The sequence below is a fragment of the Pyxicephalus adspersus genome, chromosome Z, assembly GCF_032062135.1.
Source record: "Pyxicephalus adspersus chromosome Z, UCB_Pads_2.0, whole genome shotgun sequence".
Taxonomy (NCBI): domain Eukaryota; kingdom Metazoa; phylum Chordata; class Amphibia; order Anura; family Pyxicephalidae; genus Pyxicephalus; species Pyxicephalus adspersus.
Genome location: NC_092871.1, coordinates 74,246,726 through 74,269,763, shown reverse-complemented (window position 1 = coordinate 74,269,763; position 23,038 = coordinate 74,246,726). Strand labels below are relative to the sequence as shown.

The window sequence follows — 23,038 nt, the reverse complement described above, 5'->3', positions numbered from 1 at the left end:
CAGTTCCTGTCCCATATGAATCATCCGTTAAATGCTATGATTTTTGAATTGATACAGGCACACCCAGATCACATATGTTTCCTAAAACCACCACATAACATACTGTTCTGGAGTTGTGCAAGGAAGTCCAAACAAATGTAATTCTTGTTAGCAGGATCTAAACAAACTTGATGGACATACAGTTTGTAGTGTCATGTTAACTGTGCCAGGACTACAATGGCATACACAATCCAACTTTATTGTGATGGTATTTTCATTCGATATTAGATCTGGATATAAATCTATCTTTTGTAATTGATTAAAAGTGTTCAGTGAAACAATTTGTTAGATTTTTAAACTTTATTAAACAATTGTTCTGGCAAAGAAATACATTTCTTGATCAATTATTGTTTAACATTTCACCCATGTATTGAGTTTGAATTGATGTTTTTTTGTCTAAATGATCAAAAATATTGCATAGTGTGTGGGAGAATAAAGATAGCTCTTTATAAAACAATCAGATCATTCAGAAACAAATCATTAGACTTTAGATAACCTCCCAACTTGCTTATCCACATATCAGGTGATCACCTAATTGCTTTTTAGAAGGTAGTTTGGGGAAGCACAAATATCAGTAGTAAAACTTAATAATATCCAACCTGTCTGATTACTTTTTCTGCAAACCAGTACTAAGAAATTATGGAAAGCTGCCATTGCTGGATTCCCCTCCCGAAAAAAGTCCTCTTTTGAATACTATTAAAATGTTTTAGAGGTTTTAAAAAAGACAGTGGAGATAAAGAAACCTACAAACATCCTACAGAACTGAGACTGGGAGTTAGAAACATCACAAGGGGCTAGAAAGCTGTGCTGCAGTTCTCATGTTCTCAGAAACATGCTGATAGGATAGCTTCAACTTTAAGTGGGGATGGATGTCATAAATTCAAACAGGTCATTTTTGACCAACAAAAATGTGAGCATCAGAAAAAAACTTAACTTTTTAGAGATGTCAATTTTTTCTATGGCTGCTGATTTTTTATGTGCAATTCGTTTTTGTTAAAGATTTCAAAAAATAAAAAAAAATAAACAGGAATACAGACATTTGGAATTAGCAAAAGGGGGGGGGGGGAGGGGCACATAAAATAATGGAGTAAACTAACATCCTTGAACACATCAGAAAAAGAAATGGTATACAATGACTTTTTTTTTTATATATATAGAAAAAAAGGATTATCAGCCAGATTCCACAAGGCTGATAAAACGTTAACAGGCAACAAAGATAATTTCAATATATAAATATATGAAGCAATAAATATGAGAAGCAAAAATTAAAAATATATACACCATGGTATAACTGTACCAGCTAAAAACCAAAACCAAAAAATGAATACTTCATATACTTCAGACGATATATATACATGCAACAAATGACACTCAGCAAACATTAGACCTAGTAATCAGTAGAGGTAGGATTGAATACCTGGGGATGTCTTATAGCATTTTCTAGGTATCCCAGGACATTCTATCCCCGAAACAGTTTTCCTCTCACATTATCAGTGTTTTCATAGATTCAATACTTCACCCACCTATCCTTCATAATTCAATGACTTATTACAATAAAGTGGTGTAAAGCCCCCTTTTTATGGTTCTGTTCTAGCCGGGTAAGATGGCTAAATAAAGTTATAGTGGGGTGTGGGTGGACTTTTGTGCCCATAAGTAGAATATATAAATTAAAGATCATGTTCAAAAGAAATTTAATAGGCAAGAACTCCAGGTATGTAGCAAAGAACTCTGTGAGTAACCGCGTCACCAGCGATTTGGGGGGTAGGCAGGATCAAACCTATGGATGTCCATCAGGCACCTATACTATCTACTGAGAATTTTTAAACAACATTCCCGATCCCTGGATGATCTAGATAGTTTGTGTATAAAACAAAACAATTTCTCAAGTTTTTCTGGGTCTAGAAAAAAATCCAATTACTTCTAGTAAAATATTATAAATGGATTTTACCCCGTGTGTTACTCGGTTAGAAAAGGTTGTAACATCTGGGCATAATTTCACAATTTGTAAGCTAACCAGGAAGATCCCCTTTGGGCACAAGGCATATTTTACTCCTGTAGTGATAGTTTAGCTGCTCGAGAATAGAATTGGCTGAGGATATGGGTAAAGGTAGATGGAATGAAAATTGATTGAGCTGTGGCTGAATTCAAGGGGCCAGGGGTAGGAAAAGTGATGACATAATTTCGTCTAGCGCCACACGTGCTTTGCGAAATCTATTTTTGTCCAGTCCACAATATTATGAAACATTGTAATAAAGATTGAAATATGGCATTGCTAATACTGATAAGTGGTGCTTTCCTCTCTTGCCATATAAAGAAGTAAACAGCTCCAAGCCTGAAAAGAAATATTGTGGGGGTGGAGTGGCAACTGTATAGAAGTGATGTACCAGTTTAGGTAAAATTACAACGTTCTTATGACTTAGCCAAGAGATTTGTAAATTGTTATATGACCGAAGACTGGACTCAACAATAAATAACAAAGTTTTGTGGCAGTGCCTCAGGATTTGCCAGGTTGTAATGCAGCTGCTAGTGTTTGGGCAAATTCTGCAGTTCCTGAGCTAGCCCTTTTCCCTTCTGCTACTATCCCTAGAGTGGTTGCTAAATGCCACTTAAAGGAAGCCAAGAAGAGATTTGGAAAGGTGAATAAATTGATTTATGTTCCCTTCTTCCCCTTTGCTAAGAATTCTATGTTATCTGGGGATAAGGGTTCAAAAAAGGTTGGGAGAAAATGAAAAGCTCTGTACGGTGGCAAAATCCTTTAGCAACTGGGTTCAAACCTTCTGATTTTTTGCTAGTATAGTGTCAGAAAAGTCCATTGAGAAGAGTAAGGACGTTTTCTAACATATACGGTATATTGATATTATTTTGGAAGCATGTAAAACTTTTGCTGGTTTATCCTGTTTTGTTTTTTGTTTTTTATGATGAAGCCTACCACCAAAAATTACCAATACACTCCAGTATGAAATGGTTTATAAAAGATGTTGGGTTGTGTCTAAACTTACTTCTCCCACGTATCGTCCTTCCCCTGCCCCTAGTTCTTCACGTTTTAAAAAGGGGTTATGTTGCCTTTACTGATAGTGTCTGTAAATTTTCAGCTAATTGTAAATGCAAGCACAAGTGTGTCTCAATGACTCACACCCCGGGGAAATTTCTAGTAATGCTTCCATGGTTGCTGGCTTACCCACACAGGGCGAAGTCACACATCCTATTTAATGGTTTTGCCTTTGTTTTTGTTTTTTTTGTTACCTTCCTCTCAGGGTTCAGGTTGCTCCCCTGGTAATAACCTGGCTTTGGTTTGTAGTTTAGAACATGCTGCTTTAAAGAAGTTGCTGAAGGCAGAGTTGCCGGCCCTTTCTCCTCTCCTCCTTTTGAAAATTTTAGAATATCTCCTTTGGGTTTGGTTCCTAAAAATGAACCTAATGATTTTTGTCTTATCCATCACTTGTCTTTTCCCAAAAGTGTCTCTTGATTTGTTGGCTAATGCTGATATTGAATCTGTGTTTCGCTTCCTACCTATCCACCCATCTGCTTTTTACTTTTTTTGTCTTGGAGGGTAAATATTTCTTTGACAAGTCCCTTTGATGGGTTGCTCCTTGTCTTGCCACTATTTTGAGGTTTACAACTTGTTTACAACTTTTCTAGACTGGGTGGTTAGGTATGAATACGTGCTTTGATAATGTCATACATTATTTAGATTATTTTTTTTTGTTTATTGGCTTCCTTCTCCAGGTTTTTGCATCTGTATTTCTCATTTGCTAACATTTACTGTAGAGTCGGTGTCCTTCTGGCTTCTGATAAATCTTTTCCTCCTTTTTCTCCCATTGTGTTTCTGAGGGTTACAATTGATAATGAAATTAAATTTAATTTTTGCTCTCCCTGCCTAAGGTTGACAAGTTGTAAAAAAAAAAAAAAAAAAAAAAAGAACAGAAGGAAGATTACCTTGAAGTTCTTTTTTGTGCCTTTTGACTTTTGTTTCTCACATTCTGCCTATGGGTCATTTTAGAGGACTTTTCTATGCCATTTCTGATTTTATGGCACCTTATGAGCATATTTGTAGCTTTATGGGGTAAACAATGGTGTGCTGGACCAAGCATTTTGACTGGGTTGATCAAGGCCCTACTACCAATATTGTTTTGATGGAACTCTTTTTAACTATTGTAGCCATTGAGCTGTGGGGAGAGCTTTTGCAATTGCAGAATTGCCTTGTTTCTAAATCTTCCCTGTAGTGAATCCATTTCGATACTTTGCTTTACAATGTTTACATTCTAATATTTGGGTTAAGGCCATATTTGTTCAGGGTAAGTTTAACATTTTGTCAGAAGCTTTCTTCGGTTTTTAGCTTGAGAATTTCAGTTCCCTGAGGGTTGATGCAGACACAGTCAGAATGCAATGTCTAGTGCACCTGTGGGACTTAGTTTGACCTTTTATTCAAAGGTTGTCAATTCCTTAGCTCAATCTACCGGCCATAATTATTTAATGGCATGACGTTCCTGGGTCCCATTTTTGCAGGGTTGTTCTCTTCCTAACAATGCCTTTTTTAGAACAACAGATTGTTTTTGAACAATTGATTTCTCTGGGCCACACTTACTTTCACATTTATAAAACTTTGTCAGGCATGTGCTCTTTCCTGAAACTGCAGAATAAAACTTCATAGTTTTCCTTTTTCCCAGTAAGGCAAGTGCTTAAGAGCTTGCACAAATGGGATTTTTTTTCCTGATGCTAGAGCGCCTGTTACTTCTGCAATTTTCTGTATACTAGTTAGTGCTGCGTGATCTGTACCTTTCTATCCCTATAAATCTCTCCTTTTTCAGGTTGCCTTTTTCCTGTTATTTTTTGGGGCTTTGCACATTTTAGAATTATAGCCCCACTAAAAATTGTTTTTTCAATAATTGCATTTGGCTGGGGAGTGAATGGACATTTTCATTAAGAAGGGTAAGACTGACCAATTGGCTGGAGGTAGGATGAATAATCTTTGTGCTATTTCGCTTTTGCCCACATGCCCTGTCTCCTTGGTGTCCTAATTTTTGTGAGAGCAGCATCTTCTCCCTGTACATTTTTTGATTCACCAGAATGGCATGCAATTTCAGTTTAAGTTGTTTTTAAAAAAAGTGTGTAATTTTTTCAGGATTAACTTCTGTCAATACTTGCTCTCTTAACTTTACAATTGCTGCGGCCACTGAGGCTGCTGACTGGCTTTCTCTAACGCTAGGATTTAGTGGTTGAAAATTGGTTTTTGATCTTATGTTCATCTTAGTATGTGTGTACATCATTTATTCTAGACTGCAAGGTTTTTGTTTAGATTATGGGCCACTCCATCATTTGGGCCTATAAAGGAGCACAGATTGGAGTGTACCCTGGGAACTTAGAGCTGAATCCTCTTGATTTTTCAGTTTATTGGTTGCTGGAAAAGGGAGTTTGGTAAATGCATAGCTCCCTGACATGGGATTTTGCCAGCCACACAAGTGGTGGCTCATTGCTGCGGCCCCCTGCCTTTATTTACCTACTATCTCTCCCTCCTCCTTTTGCCTTATCTAGGTAAGACAGTTACCTGAAAGGATTAGGCTGCTGGTGTAGGTGTCCTTGAGCAATTGGGGCCTTGTGCATACCTGAACCTACAAAAGAAGGGGAAATTGGACATCTCCATCTTATAATTAACCTGAAAGTTAGGGGAAACATTGACTGAGGAATTGTTAAATACAATTTTAAATTGATTATGTGGTCGCATTTAAATGTTATTGTTTTTAATTAGTGTAATTAAAGTTAATATTATATTTGTAAAAGATTGGTACCATTAAAGTCCCAAAACTGAATGGTGAAAATAACTGTAAAGTTACTTAACGAGGAAGTAAACCCAAAACTACTCAAAACAAAAAAAAAAAACACCTAACTTCAATCCGGCACAGCAAGTTGATCCGTCGAGAGGTTTCTTTCATCGGGTTCCGCGTCATCCCCATATCTGTCCTTGGGACAATGTGCCAGGCGTGGCCATCTTCTCCTCTTCTTCCGGGTTCTTCTTCCTACATTACCCAATGCAGGCGCAAGATCGGGTGACATAGATTGGGAAAAAAACATGCCGATCTCACTGCGCATGCGATGAAGAATTAAGGGGGCGGTGCTACACCCTTCTTTTTTTTAAAAAAAGGGTGTTGAACTTAAAACACAAACAGAATTTTTACTTTACATAAAAGGGTTGTCTGTCCTTTTATGTAAAGTGAAAACTCAAAATTTAGGTAATTTAGGTATGCCCCACAATGTTGAAACAATGTTAAAGCCCCACAATGTTGAAACTCCTTAATACCTTCTGGTATATAAAAAATGGGAGATGTTATATATAATAAGATATCATCCACAAAAATAGATAATTTATAGTGGGTGTCTCCTATCTGCATGCCCATATTATCAGTATGGCATTGGTCAGTTGTTCCATATCTAAAATATAAAGGAGCATGGAAAGCGGACAGCCCTGTCTGGTGTTGTTCTTATTGTGAAGGGTTCAGAAGGAATCCCATCAGTGCAAACTCCTGCATATAGGCCGGTATACAGAACATGTATCTGTTCAAATATGACGGGACCTAATCCAATTTGAAGGAATGTTTCTTGGAGGAAAACCCAAATAACCTGATCAAATGTCTTTTTAGCATCGACTGAAAGGAGGCATGCTGATTTAGAATTTTTTTTAGCCCAATTTATAAGGGAATTTGTTTTCAGAGTGTTGATACAGAGGTGCCCACCTAATTGTAAAGTCAGCTTGGTTTAAATTAGAGATGTGGGGCAGATGGGACTTGAGTCTGTTTGCAATAGGTTTGGAACAAATCCTAATGTCTAAATTAGTTAAGGATATGGGCCTATAACTACCACAAACTGTGTTGTCTTGACCTGGCAAGGACCTTGTCCTTGGGTAGGACAATAATATAAACTTCCAGTGATAGGATTGGAAATAGAGGTGGAGGATATTGAGTTTAAAACCTGCATGAATGAGTACATCTTGGAGTATTTCGGAAAACCTAGGTGTGAATCCATCAATTCCCGGACTTTATCTATTACTAACAAATACATGTATGTAATTTAAAAGGGGCTATCTAAATGACATCGGTCAGTGAGAGGGATTTTAGTCAGTGCACTGTCCCTGATATACATCTGAAATTAAGATCTAAATTGGTCAGGAACCATATTGGAGAATCCTTTCAGATTAAATAAACCATATTGGAAATCTTTAAAGGAAACTGCTATTTCAATTTGGTTGAATGTTTTGTGTCCCGTTTTCAGGTTTATGCAGGGAACTGAGATTATAGCTATGCAGGGGTGTAAAGCCCTAGCTTAAGGTCTGCCTGGTGTGTCACCCTGTTACTAAAAAACATCCTGCATGTTCTATCAACTGGCAGCATGGAGGCTCAGAGGTTAGCACTCTGGCAATTGCAGTGCTAGGTGCCAGATTTGAATCTCAGCCAGGACACTATCTGCAAGGATACTATCTGCAAGGATACCCTCCGGGTACTTCACTCAAAGTCCAAAAACATGCAGTTGGGTTAATTGGTTACCCCCAAATTGACATTATACTGTATTAAAAAAACATAGGACTATGGTAGGGAAATGTGTTTAATACAGTCTAAGGTCAGTTTGTGGGGTAACCAACTAATCTAACTGCATGTTTTTGATTGTGAGCCCCTCGGCTAACTTCAGCTAACAAAGATAATTAGTTCTGGAATCACATTTGTTAGCCAAAATCTTTGTTATCCAAAACATGACTTCCCATAGGTTTCTAAAGAAAAACATTTGATTCATTCTGGATGCTGCCCACAATTTAATGATATGTTTTATAAATATAGAAAAAAACACAATATAAAAGGCCATAAACTCACCAAAGGCTCACCACGAACAGCTTCTCAATTGGAACAGTCTCAACATATTATTAGGCAGCAAGGTGTCAGTTACTGTATCAAAAAGCAAAAAAAAAAAGAAAAAAACTTTAAGGAGCCTAGACATTCATTAACTAGAAGAAAGAGTTACAAGATGTTGAAGAGGAGCCTCCCTAAGATCACCCACAACCTCAGCTGTGTTTAGCAAAAGATTTCTTCTGCAAGTCATGCAAACTGCCTCCCTCCCCTCTTCAGCCTCCATCCTCCATCCTGCACATGAGCAGCAAACTGCCTCCCTCCAGCCTCCATCCTGCACACGAGCAGCAGGGAAGCCCCGTACCTGTTTTTTTTTGTTTTGTTTTTTTTACATTTGGTAGCCGAGTTCATATTTGTTAGCCGAGTCTCTTAAACAGTTAAAAAAATTTGTGAGCTGGGCCATTCGTTGGCCGGGGTATCACTGTACTAGTTAATAATAAAAATCTCTTAATTTTAGGAAGCATATTTTATTGGATAAAGATAAAAATATATTTGGGTCTGAATTGTTGTTATGAGAACTTTCCAGGAAGGCAAAAGTTTTTATTAAATCCGCAATGGCAGCTGATTTAACTTTTTTTAGTCTAGAGGCATGTTTAACCAAATGATCTTGTAGCGATTTAGAAGTAGAAGGTAAACTCAAATACATGTTCAAAATTCCCACAAAAGTAAGAGCCCTACATGGGGGAAGGGAGGGCTTATACCCAGTATACAATGACATAATGTCTTTGCTAGAAATCACAAAAAAATTGATTTGATAAACCTTGTTTCTAATATCAAAAGCAATGTAAGATTACTCCTATGTAGACTATATAAATACATATAAAAACATTGCAAGAACCAACATATTACAAGACCTTGTAAACATGTGCATACCCTAAATGGTATAACTTGTGTAGTTGAATAGAAACAATAGTTAAAGCAAACCATTATTATTTCTAAATATTATTTAAAATTTTCAAAGGTCTTCGCGAGGCAGAAAACATGTAATGAATAGTTTTCCCCCTCAAAAAAGGCTTCATAATAATAACATGGAAGAGAAAGCCATGGAATGGTAAGCATACTAAATATTCAATAGATTAGCTCATCATAAAAAGAAAGAGAAAACGGGTGGGGGGAGGAAAGCCATAAGTGAGGCCTCAGACAAGTTCACAATCCAGATACAGTTTGAGGTCAATGTGAGGCAGATTTAGAGATCAAATTTATAGCCTCCACAATTTCCTTCTTTACATAAAAGTAATGAACGTAACATATACCATCTTTTGGGCGGCATCCTCTTTCTTCGTCTTCCAGGTTCTGCCTACTTCAACCCATCATGCACTGCATGTGCGTTGGACCATGTAGGAAAAAGCATGTGCAGAAAGTTTTGTGCTACCATTCTGCCCCAGTGTTAAAGACAGAAAAGGGAAGGGCTTCAATTAAAGAGTTTAATAAAAAAAATAATTTATACTTTACATAAAAGGCTAACCTACAAAGGTCATTGCTAAAGGAGCTGGCTGTTCACAGAGTGCTGTATCCAAGCACAGAAAGTTAAGTGGAAGAAAGAAATGTGTCAAAAAAGCTGCAGAAGCAACAGAGATAACTGTAGCTTTGAGAGGAATGTGAGGCACAGTCCATTCAAAAATTTGGGGGAGAATCACAAAGAAGATTGGATGGTGGCTGGACCAGTGCTTCAAGAGTTAAAACACTTACCTGAAACATGGGCTACAACATTCCTTGTGTCAAGCCTTTCCTGAACCAGGGACAACGTCAGAAGCGTCTTACCTGGGAGAAAAAAGACTGGACTGCTGCTGCTTAGTGCTCCAAAGTCCTCTTTTCAGATGAAAGTAAATTTTGCATTATTTTTTTTAAATCAAGGTCTCTCCAGAGTCTTGAGGAATAGTGGATAGACACAGAATTCAAGTTGCTTGAGGTCTGGTGTAAAGTTTCCACAGTCATTGATGGTTTGGGGAGCCATGTCATCTGCTGGTGTTGGTTCACTGTGTTCTATCAACTCCAAAGTCAGGACAGCCATGTACCAGCCAATTTTAAAGCACTTCATGCTTCTCTCTGCTGACAATTATTTTAGAGATGCTACCTAATTTTCAAACAGGCACCCGCCCACACTGCCAGAAGTAGCAATACCAAGCAATATGGTTTAATGACCATGGTATCACTGTGTTTGATTGGCCAACAAACTTGCCTGACCTAAACCCCATAGAGAATCTATGGATATTGTCAAGAGGGAGATGAGAGACACCAGGCACAAAAATGCAGATGAACTGAAGACTGCTATCAAAGCATCCTGGGCTTCCATAACACCTTAGCAGTGCCACAGGGTGATTGTCCCCATGCCATGCTGCATTGATGCAGTAATTTATTTAATATTTAAATTTTCTGAAATACTCAATTTTTGGGTTTTCAATACCCTTGGGCCATAATCATCAAAATGAAAAGAAATTACCTAATACTGAATAAGTAGAGTTAGAAAACACAGGAGTCATCTTTTTGGAAGTTTTATTTGTGATATTTGACTGTTGGGTGACGATACACTTGTGTTTTCTCATCTCAGTGTCATGCACGGAAAGACAGGACCACTAAGGGGCCACGGCTTGCACAGAGGTGGTGTGAGCCCTAAGATGGGCCAAGGCACAGAGTCTAAGCTGTAACCAGGATTTCTCCAGAGCCTCTGGTGGTGAGGATGCTGCGCCAGTGGTTACTGCCAGGTTGCGGTCCTTGGGCACACCAAGGTGGGCAAAATATGGTACCAAATTACAAAGCAGAAGGAGAGTCGAGAAAAGCCGGGGTTGAGGCAGGCAGCAAGCAAGAGAGGTCAGGTTACACGCCAGGGGTCAATTGCCAGGGATCCAGGAGACAGACACCAGTGACACAAAGGCCACTGCAGGCACAGGGAATACAGGAGACACTGGAAGCAACAGGAGGCACAGGTGACTCAAGGATAGCCACAGAGAGACAGGAACACTGGAACAGCACAGGGAAGTTGGCTGGGAACCAACAGACTGGACAACGAGGGGTTAACATGGGAGCTGGACAGAGGAAACACTGAATTAAGCATCAGGTGAACAGTAAACAGCCCAACAGAATTAGGGGCTCAGCACAATGGAGACACGTTGCACGAACACTGATTGACCAGCGGATTGGACGGAATTGGTAAAGCTTGGAAACAGAGGCACGTCCAGTGTCAGAACTGCCCGCGTGCACAGGAGAGAGTGTCTGCGCTTTAGTGAGAGGGAGGTGAGTCTGACACTCTGTCTCTATTGGCCTCTAAATAGTTTTTCTCTAGTACACAGGGAGAGAGGAAAGTGAAGGAGCGGGTAGGCAGACACAGAGGGGGGATCTTGTTTTGCTCTGTCCTAGTTATGGGAAGTACAGTATGAACTAAGCTTGAGAACAGGTTACCTTAGCTGCAGTTGCATTTGTGACAGATTTAAGGTAAGTGCTTGTTAAATGTAAAAGCTCTTTGTAAATCTGTGAAGGCCGTAATTATAATGTAAAAACTGGCAACTGGTTAGCAGAGACTTTTTATATATATTTAGTTAATCGAAGAAATGCAGAAGAACCTAAATTTTAAACAAATCATTTGAACTTTAAACAATTATACTGCATGACAAAAAAATTAATATAGTTTGCTAATTGGTCTAATCAATGTGTCCTATACTAAAACAAGTGTGCTGAATCGAAATCTGAAGTCTGATTCTGTCTAGGATGTCCGAATCTTAAGTAAATTACGGTATAGAAGCGATTAGTACATTCTCTCCATGACATTACAAAAACGTAATTTTATGTTGCAACAACATATACTATTACACATAATTTTTGTTTTTGTCTTTGTTCAACACACATGTACACTTCAGAAGTGTTTCAGGCACTTGCTTTTGCGTTTGTGGCTCTCCGCTGTCTCCCATTGCAGAAACCAGCAGTAGTCACCCATCATGTTGAGGTTCCACTGGCCTTGATATCTTGTTTCCATAACAGAAATGTCCTGGTGGAACCTCTCCCCCCATATTCATCACTCACATTGCCCAAATTTTGTGGGAAGAAGTCCAGATGGGAATGTAGGAAATCAGTTTTAGGTGACATTCGGCAGCCAAGTTGATGGTATGCTGTTAGCATGTTGTTCACGAGTTCAGCATGGTTTTCTGCTCGCTGGTTGCCCAGAAAGTTTTGTGCAACTAACACAAATGAATCCCAAGCAGCAAGTTCAAGTGGGTTGAGTTTGTCTCAGAATGTGTCATCACGTATCAAATTGCGGATTTGGGGACCAACAAAAATGACTGCTTTCAGTTTAGCATCTGGTAGTACTTTTCCAAGCTTGTCCTTCCCATCAAACGCATACCATCACAATCCATTGCAACAACAAATTTTTTCATTAATCCACGTTTAATAGGAAGGTAAACTTTCTGTGGATTAATGAGTGATTTATGCTTTCACGTTGTACTGGCCAACAGTGTGTTCATGTCTGGTCTGGTCTCTTTCTTTCACTTTATAATGGTTGCTGTCACCATGACTGTTCCACAGGCACAGAATGCATATAAATTTTGTATGTCCCAATTGCAGGCCAAGAAGGAGTGCCACCACCCTCAGGTCACCACAAACGTTCCACTTGTGATCTGAATAGTTAATCAATTACAAAATGACCTCCATGGATTTGTTTTTCTCTTTCATTACCTCGGCATGAGCAAGAGGTACAGAAAGTTTTTTGTTACCTTTATACAGCAATACAACTTTCAAACTTGCTTTGCTCGAGGCTATGAACAATGTCCACTGCTTTGGTATGTATTCACAACCTAACTCCATCATCAGACCACTCACGTCGTTACAGAAGCAAATGTCGTTTTCCAGCTTGTAATTACCGCAGACTTTGTGTGATGATCACTAAAGTGTGAAGTTGTCATTCCTTTTTGTAGCAAATTCCATTCCTTTAATCTGGAGGCTAACAGTTCAAACTTATATTTTGACAAAGACAGGTCTCTTACTAGACTATATAAATCTGATTGACCTATAAAATGTGGCTTACCCTCTTCAAATTGGGGTTCATAATTTTTAATTAACATCGACATCATCCTCCTGTTCCCCATCCAACATGTCACTGTCAGTAACAACAGATGTAGAAGGGACTGGCACTGGATTCTCTGCATCATGTGGCACTGGCTTCAGAGCAGATTCACAATCAGGATAGACAATTTTTGAATTAGTTTTTTTTCAAAAACTCAGCAATTTTTCTCATATAGAAGTAGCAGTCCGGGTGATGGTCTTTTGGCTCACGCCATACCATGGACACAACAAAAGGCTTTTTTTTCCTTTTCTCTTTCAACCATTGTGTTAGGTCAACGTAACACACTTGACAGCGGATATGAGGTGCTCAGCTTTTATCCTGATCTCTAATTTCACATTCTCACCCTCTTGGTTAGGTTCTTGCATTAATCACATGGGGTATATTTGCCACAAATGTACCAAAAATTGTCCGGTTTATTAACACAGCTGCATGCACTCATCTTTAGCTCAAAACAGACTTACTATGACCTAGCTGTACTATCCAATAAGATGGTTTCGCACAGAAATTACTGTTAATTGTATTATTGAACTGCTTTGACCAAAGTGTAGCGTCTGCACTATATGTGTAGGAAGGAATGTAGAAGTTTCTAAAATAATTTTATTGTATTGCCAGAATAAGGCCATAAGGGAACTGATAATATGCCCTATTCTGCAATGTTGTCACATATATGTACTATTTGATCAAAATTTTATAAGTTTTTTTATATACATTGGTGTTTTTCCATTATATTAAATTAAATTATGCTATTATAAAGAAAAAATCAATAAAAATCTATTGAAACCAAAAAAACAAAAACAAAATAGGACCCCCTTCATAAAGGGCTTGTCACACTGGTGTGTTATGTTTCTTTCAGAAACACAGTAAATAGCACTTATATTGTTAAGCTGGGTTGCCATTCTTTCCTAATACCCCCTCCAAACAAACCTTGGAAATGTGCTAATGGGAACCATGTAACTTGACATACCTTTAACCTCCTGGGTGCTTCATTTTTGTCCGGATTTATATATCTAAAAGCAGTACATTGTCTTTCATGGAAATTTACATCGTAGGCCTGTAATTCTTTGGCAAAACTCACCGAAATATGTCCAATATTTAATAAATTTAATAAAAAGCTTTAAATAAAAAACAAGGAAGGTTAGAAAGAAGGACCAAAAAGGGAGTCTTTTTGTCACATTTATTCTAAGCTGTGCCTTGCCTCTTAAGCTGCGTACACACGTCCAATTTTTATCGTTGGAAATGAACGACGAACGACCGATTGGCCAAAAATCGTTCATAAAAAAAGTAACCAACGACGCCGACGAACGAGGATAGTCGTTGGAAATGAAGAGAGGCTATTATATGGCACTTGAGGTTTTACAAATAAAACTAAATTTTTTTAACAACTTTACAATCAATAACGTTTTGAAAGTAAGACCAAAAATATTTATATAACATATTCAACTAACATCAAAAGTAATTAAAAAAATGTTGGTACTTGTAACCATGATCACTAGGTCATCAATTGACAATATTAGGATGTGTCACATATATTTCAGAGATAGTACCCGATGTGTTTCGTCCAATTTGGCTTCCTCAGGAGATATGGAGACTTGAGTAACTACACAATATGATCATCAAAGACAATGAGTTACAGAATATTCAGTTTTATCAAAATCATAATACAATTAAAAGCTGAAATATGGTTTTCAACTATTTGCAAGACATACAATGAAACTATTTAGTTTAACATCAATTCAAATTTCAGTAATCCAGGGGTGCTTTAATGTAATAGTTGGTATCTAACAGAAATTATTATTCAGCACACATATTTTTAAGGTTACATATAATATAGACTATAAAAAAAATAATGAACTTACTATGGTTGTGGGAAGTTTATCAACCACTATTGAGTAAACATATAACATGTGATAAAGTATGTGTAACTTTATATATGTGTAAACTTATGTGTAACTTTATCATATGTAACATGTGATAAAGTTGGTATATGTTGCTATAGGTTTACTCACAGGAAACCTCAGGCTATCTATGGAACATATAGTCCACAGACAGTTAATGATCCTACTGCAAGAATAAAGAAGGTTGTTTATACTCAAGTCCTAGTCTTAGAGAACTGTTGCATATATGATTGAAAAGTTTTTTGCTCACCTAGATAATGTTGGTTTATAGGTTATCACTTGATGCCATATAGGTATGGTGACAAATTAGGTATTGATATATAATTTTCTAAAATTAGAGGTATATATAGGAATACGTTAGTTGCTTAATCCAAGGTTTATTGGTGTGTTTAAATTTAAATTAATATAGTAGGTACATACTGCTGATGTCATGTAAGATTGCAATTAGCTGCCAATTAAAGGAAAGAGGGGAAGAATGTGCTCTTAGAAGATTGCAAGAGCAAAAAGAAAAAACTTCTCTAAAAAATGTAACTAAGCATATCCACTAAAAAATGCAACTAAGTACATGTGTTCTGTTTCTCAGAGCTTAAGGTAAAAGAAGATTATGACTTAGCTAAACCGTTGGTGGTATGCAGGAAGAGTAGAACGTCCGCAGCAAGCCAGGAAAGGGGCTGCATGATGTGAGTGGACTGCTCTCGTATAAAGGGTTAAGACAATTACACTGGGGAATGCATTTTTTGTTGAATTAGATTCTACACTTGTTTTTTACTTATTTTTGGGTGATGAATGCATCCAGAAATGACCCCAGTTTATTGCTATCACATCCAGATTTACGATACCCTCCATTTTTGTCAAAAACATACATATTTTACATACAACAAAAAAATTATGAAATAACATCTTGAATGTACTGGTTATTTTAAATTTATTTTGTTCATACAAAGAATTTATTGTTACTCTATGCCATTTTTTTACAGTAAATTATTTGGGTAAGCTGTTAAGGTAAACATTTTTGCTTTTACCTTTTCCTGGAGTGTTTAGTGTTAGGACAATCCCGCTGGATTCTCCAACAATAGTCAGTCGTCATATGAACATCTCATCTACCCTGATACCGTCTTTCAATGACCTTTAAATCTTGGTGGAATCATTCACCTTGCTCATCACTGACTGCACCAAGGTTTTCTGGGAAGTTAGAAAGATTGTTATCCAGAAAATGCACATTGATGCTTCTATTTGCAACCAGGCATTTTGTACCTCTCCCAAGAGTTTATGGTCAATTTCTGTGTAATTATTTGCTCGTGTTTTTCCAGGAAAGTCCTTGACAATGGCTTTGAATGATAACCAAGCATTCTTTTCGACTTCTGACATTGTCCTAATGAAACGTTCATCTTTGATGAGCTGCCGAATCTATGGACCATCAAACACACTGACCTTTATTTTTTCAAATGACAGGCTAGGAGATGCCAAAATGATGTACTTGAAACAGTGTCCTTCAATTGGCAAAGCTTTAACGAACTGCTTCATCAGACCCAGTTTTATGTGCACAGGCGGGAATATAATATTTTTTCTATCAACAAGTGGCTTTTGTAGAATGATTAGATCACCCGGTTTTAGGGCAGATTTTGGAGACCAATTCTTTTCCACCCAATGCCTCCCACGAGCTCTGCTGTCCCACATGCACAGATAACAGGGATACTTGGTTTATCTCCTTATGTCTGCATATTTTTCACAAAGAGAAACTGAACGGCCAATTGGAACTGACCCAAATATATTGCCATTGTGAAGGAGGACACTTTAAGCTCCACTTTGAGCTATCGATGAATAGTGGCCATTCAGTTGAGTTAAAGATTGGAATTCCCAATTCCTCCACTAAACCAGGTATGTTATGGCAATACACAAAGCCACTGTCAGTTGTTAAGTACTGCAGAAATGCAATTTCTTTGGTTCAAAAGTACAATACCTTTGTTCCTTTTTCAAGTAAGTTTTTCCAACGCAGTCTTGATGCTTGGAGTTCTGAAGCCTTCTTTGATAGTCCCAAATCACGTGCCAAATCACTCAACTCATGCTGATCAAATCCCTTACGAACAGAGTTCTATTCAATTTCAAACTCTTCTTCATTATCACCAAGATCATCACCATAATCATGTTCTTCAAATGAGGGTAGTGTAACGAAAACTGGCCCTGGGATTTCATTTGAATGAGCCACTGGTCGTATAGCCGATGGTAGACTAGGATACTTTATGTTACATTTATTTTTCTCGTTATATCCTGAAGTTTTCACTATACAAAAGTAACAGTCACTGAAATTATCTCCTGGCTCTCGCCAAACCATAGGTATACCAAATGGCATCTTATCACGTGTTCCCTTTGTCCACATCCGTAAACCCTCGACACACTGTTTGCACACCTTATGAAGGGCCCAAGACTTATCTTGATCACCAAGTTTAACTTTGAAATATGCCAAAAAGGCTTGCTCTACAAATGTGCTGATGTTCACCCCTTGACTGGGAATGGTGAAACTGCCACAGATATAACAAAATGAATCAGTGCACTTACAACGAAAAAACAGCAGAGCCAGACATGATCTGAAAGAAAGAAAATACGTGTGTAAGTAGAAAAATAAATTTTGCTTATTCCCTACGTAGAGCAGCGCTTAACCTCTGACCACACTTTCTTGCGTGTAAATGAATAGCCCATACAAATCCACGCTACAGTAATCACATCAATATAAGTGGTATTGATTGTTTGAACTGCGTGTGCACAATAAATTTGTACACGTGCAGTTGGAAATTTGATGCAGAAAAGGATTCTTACTTTTGCTCTGTATAGTGTTTTAATTAGCTATGTACTGCGCCTGCTCGTGTGACTTTGCATTAGAGACTGGTTGGGTTTTGATGGGGGAGAAGCTCCTCCCCGTTCCTCCCATAGGCTTGGTGGGTGTTTATGTCACGCCCTCCCCTGTTACGCTCTCACATGCTAGTGGGGGATGAATTCCCCTCCCTAAAGCAGGTCCTGGGCATCGGAAAGATACCGATGCCCAAACGAGAGACGGGTGTCAACAGGTGCCAGGAGAACCCGTGCCGTCATACCAAGGGCGCCCCCATCAAGAAGGAAGCAACTCCCTTGTGGGGCAATAAAATAACATGATGAGATATGAAAAGTGCATATATTTCCATTGATATTTCAGGTAAACCTACATTGTACAACTACTTTACATGGTTCGCAATGTACATTAACCGTCTATAATTATCATAGGTATATATAATCCACAAGACAACATTAGATACAGCTGATCCTATTGTTATAATGACATTTTTTTGGGAAAAGGACATACATAACCTCAAACAATAAAATATTAGATAATATTCACATATATGGTAGATAAACAATAGTTTGAAACAAAGAGTGTTGATAATTAGGTTAAAAAAACTCATGATTAATTAACAATAGAACGAAAGGGCTCATTTTAGAAATAATGCTTCAATTCAAACGTGTAGAAAAAAGAGAAAGGGCAGAAAGACCTTTCCCGTCAACTCTAGGTCTAAAGATCTATGTTTTTCAATTAACTATTTTTTAGGGATTAAGTCGCCCTTATTAAGATTTGTTTGCAATGAAACACCTGTATTCTGTTTGGACTGTACATTATGTCTTGTATCATTCCTATCAATGTGACATCATATGAAAGGTTTGAAGGACATCATGTCGTTCAAGCCTGGGGGTACCAGAGTATTAGGAGGGGAAATCTATTTAGTTTCTGTTCTTAGTAGCAGTTATCAAAATTTCCACCTCTAAAGTTAGGGGACACTTTTTCTAAAACCTAAAGGAGATAGCTTTATTGTCAAAATTATGTGTAGTACCAACATAATAGCTAAGTGCGGTAACCATTTTCCCTGTGTTTATAGAGTATATATATACATTGTTTTGCGCCGTGCTCTCCAAAATACACAAAAACTTAAGAAACCCATCTGATCGCCCAATAATTTCAGGCATTGGTTCAATATCCTCAAATGCAAGTGAATTAGTAGACGCATATTTGAGACCTATTGTTACCTTTCTCCCATCTTATCTCAAAGATACTTTAGAGTACAATATTAGTTTACCTAAAATATCAAGGGAAATATATGCACTTTTCATATCTCATCATGGTATTTTATTAATATTTTTGAAAAAATGTAAAATAAATATGGTTTTTAATTATAAGAATTAAATTAATAACTATAATATTTGTCACACATCCAGAAAGAAATCACACTGTAACAATCCCCCCCCCCCGTGCGCCCTACAAGGGGGGTGGTTCCTTCTTGATGGGGGTGCCCTTGGTATGACGGCACAGGTTCTCTTGGCGCCTGTCGACAACCGTCTCTCGTTTGGGCATCGATATCGGTTAACGGTTTAAGTAAGTCATAATCTTCTTTTACCCTAAGCTCTGAAAAATGAAACACATATACTTAGTTGCATTTGCATTTTTCAGCGAGGTTTTTTCTTTTTGCTCTTGCAATCTCCCAAGAGCACATATACATAGTTGCGTTTTCTAGTGAAGTCCTTTCTTTTTCCTCTTGCAGTCTCCCATCCTATAAAAAAACTCTCTCTTTTTTATTTAATTGGCAGCTAATTGCAATCTTACATGACATCAGTAGTAAGTACCAACTATATTAATTTAAATTTAAACACACTAATAAACCTTGGATTAAGCAACTAACATATTCCTATATATACCTCTAATTTTAGAAAATTGTATATCAATACCTAATTTGTCACCATACCTATATGGCATCAAGTGTACAAACAACCTTCTTTATTCTTGCAGTAGGATCGTTAACTGTCTGTGGACTATATGTTCCATAGATAGACTGCGGTTTCCTGTGGGTAAATCTGTACCATCATATACCAACTTTATCACAACGTTTACTCAACGGTTGTTGATTATTAAACCTCCCACAACCATAGTAAGTTCAATATTTGTTTATCGTCTATATTTTATGTAACCTTAAAAATCTGTGCTGAATAATCAAAATTTCCTTTAGATACCAACTATTACATTAACGCAGCCAACCTTTAACAAAGTTCAACAACTAACTTGATCATTGTTGTCACCCCTCGATTACTGTATTCTGAGTAAACTAATAATTTCATTGTATGCCTTGCAAATAGTTGAAAACAATATTTCAGCTCCTAATTGTATTATGATTTTGATAACATTGAATATTCTGTAACTCAATGTGTTTGATGATCATAGTGTAATTATCCAAGTCTCCATATTCCCTGAGGAAGCCAAATTGGGCGACATTGGGCACGGGACTTTTTTACTCGATCTGGCCGAAATACATGTGACACATCTTAATATTGCCAGTTGATGAGTTGATGAGTTGATCATGGTTACAAGTACCAAAACTGTTTAACTACTTTTGATGTTAGTTGAATATGTTATATATATATTTTTTGTTTTAATTTCAAAATTTAATTGATTATATAGTTATTAATAAAATGTAGTTTTAACTGTAAAACCTCAAGTGCCATATAACAGCCTCTCTTTTCCCCTTTCCCCTCCTCTTTAAAAAAAAAAAAACATAAACATTTATTATAATGATTACTTCGTATTGGATTCCATTCAGCTATTTTGTATTGAAGTCAATACAAAATAATTTGAAATTCCTGCCACGCTTCCACACACACCGATGCGCGCACCGATATCACCAGGAACTCCTGGGGAACGTCATTGCACTCGGACTAAGAGGACACGGCCAGGGGATGGCAGAACATTGATGGGACCAGGTAAGTCTTTATTTTTTATTTTTTTTAGCTGTGGGGCTCGGGGTTACCGCTATCAGCTGTTTTTTTTACCCTGAGCCACACTCAGGGTTACAACTAAGGAAGTTAATAAAACTCCCTGCATTCCTGTAATTTGAGTGGGGCCTTAAGCTTCACTTTGGTCTGCTTTTTGATTTTCCCATTGATGTCCTCCCCTGCACTGATTAAACTGAAAGTAAATTGAAGTATTCAAAGTGTATACCCAGGCAAAATATATTTATTTATAGTCTTGCATAGAGCAGGAGAAGAATAAAACCCCCATAAGGTTATTAATTATTATTATTTTGTTTGCACCCTACTAGGAAGATGTTGAATATTTTCTGTCTTGAAGGTGGTAATTGCCTAGCCTTGCCTAGGCCTAGGTAATAGCCTAGACACCTTTAAAGGGGATTGGACAAATTTCTTGAGGAAAAGTCCATCAAGTTACTAAGGCGGAGAGCTCACGCTGTGACCCTGCCTTCCAATCAGGTTGGTGTTCATTGCTGGTGTTGGGTTATGGATTATTTCTGTCATTGAGAGCTATTGCTGTACATTGCATGAATGACATCTGTTCAGTACACGATTACTAGTTTCAATTACTAGTGATGGGACACCTTTTATTGTGGGGGCAACATTTGGTTTCATTCAGTCATTCAGTTCCATTGTATTATACTGTACACCAGTTTCAGGCACTTCCTGGTTCAGGGCACAGTTTCCTTATGTACAGTAAAGTCCTGTGGCTGAGCAGAGGATGAGTCCTTGAGAGATTTTTAGCCTGCTTGCATGAATTTAGCCTGTGTATTAATGATAAAGGGCAGGAATATTCACAGCTCACTGATATGGCCTTACCAACCTCATGTTTTTTTGAGATTTTACACTACACTTCAATATACTGGACAAACAACTACAAGGTGTAAGAGAAACAGCAGAAAGGATGTTTTGTGAGATCAAAACATTTGAGAGAAAACTGCTGTTTTTTGAAAGAGACCTTGAAAGTGGGCTGCTGAAATATTTTCCAAATCTAAAAATGCATTTAGAAAATTCTACAACATTTGCACACAATCCTTCACGCCATCAGGAAATCTACAAGAAAATTTCTAGCATTGTAGCAGCTGCTATGGAGAGTTTTAGTAAGAGATTTTAGTACAGTACAGTTCCGTAATATTACAGTTTCTATGAAGAACTTGATCTTTCCTGCTTACACTGGTTAGATTTAGGAAATTTGGAAATGGAGCTTTTGGAATTTCAAGAAATCTCTATCTGGAAAAATACATTCTCTGACCTGCACACAGTTTCACTTAGTAGAAGACAGAAGGGATGACAAGTGACAGCACAGTTCTTAAAATGAAATAATTAAAGTGTGAAATTCTCTGTCAAATAATTTTAATTCAATGAAAGCACTTGGGATTGCTTTCCTTACTTTGGATCATCCTATGCTTGTGAGCAGCACAAGTGCTGCATGTGTTGCTCTCAAACTTACAAAGTATTATCCAAGGTTAGACAAATTATCAGCATACATACAACAGCAAAAATCACATTGATTGTTTAAAAGCATGCCAAATGCAAACTTTTACCTTTTAATAAAAAGTTGTATAATTGAAAGCTCTGTTATTGTCGTTTTCTTTTAACACAAGAGATGTTAATGTATGTTTTTTTTTTCAAAACTAAAACCTCAGTGTTTAGGTTAAATTTGCCATGTTTGCACTTTGTGATAAATAGGTGGGTTTTTAGGTTGCAGTTTGGGCACTAAAAGGTTGGCCATCACTGTCCTAGGTAAATACCGCTGTGACAGATGTGAGCAAGTCGTCCTTCTTAAATCTTACATTAGAGATCTGGAAAAGCGCATTGCAACACGGATATCATAGAATAGGGGTCTCCTGTTTACTTAGCAGGTAGTTAATGGCATAGATGTGGAGGGTGGGGAGGTTATTCAGGATGAACATGTAGAGGGCTGGGTTACTGTAATTAGACGGAATGGTAGGGGCTTCCAGAAAAGGAAGGCCAGCCCTGTGTTTGAGCACCCAAACAAATTTGCAAAGCTATGTGAAAATGTGTAGGGGGCAGACCCAAAAGTGGTAAGCCTAGATGTTACTGCTACCCATAACAGCTGGAAGAGCAGCCCATCTAGAAGGTATGGGATAGGCTATGCAGGAAGGCATAGACAGTTGGTTTTCATGGGGGATTCTATGATCAGGAGTACTGATAGAATAGTTTGTCGCCCGGATCTGTTTACCCAATGGTTTGCTGTCTCCCTGGTGCCAGGGTTTGGCATGTGGTGGACCACATGGAGAATTTACTGGGAAGGGCTGGGTATGAGCCAGCTGTCTTGGTCCACGTTGGAACCAATGACAGGATATATGGAAAATGGAAAATCC

At 37.7% G+C, this 23,038-nt stretch overlaps 1 protein-coding gene across 1 annotated transcript in view; it reads left to right on the top strand.

The window, feature by feature from the left end:
* SRPK3 (SRSF protein kinase 3) overlaps positions 1 to 23,038 on the top strand; it is a 76,327-nt gene that overhangs the window by 12,248 nt on the left and 41,041 nt on the right. The window lies entirely within an intron of this gene.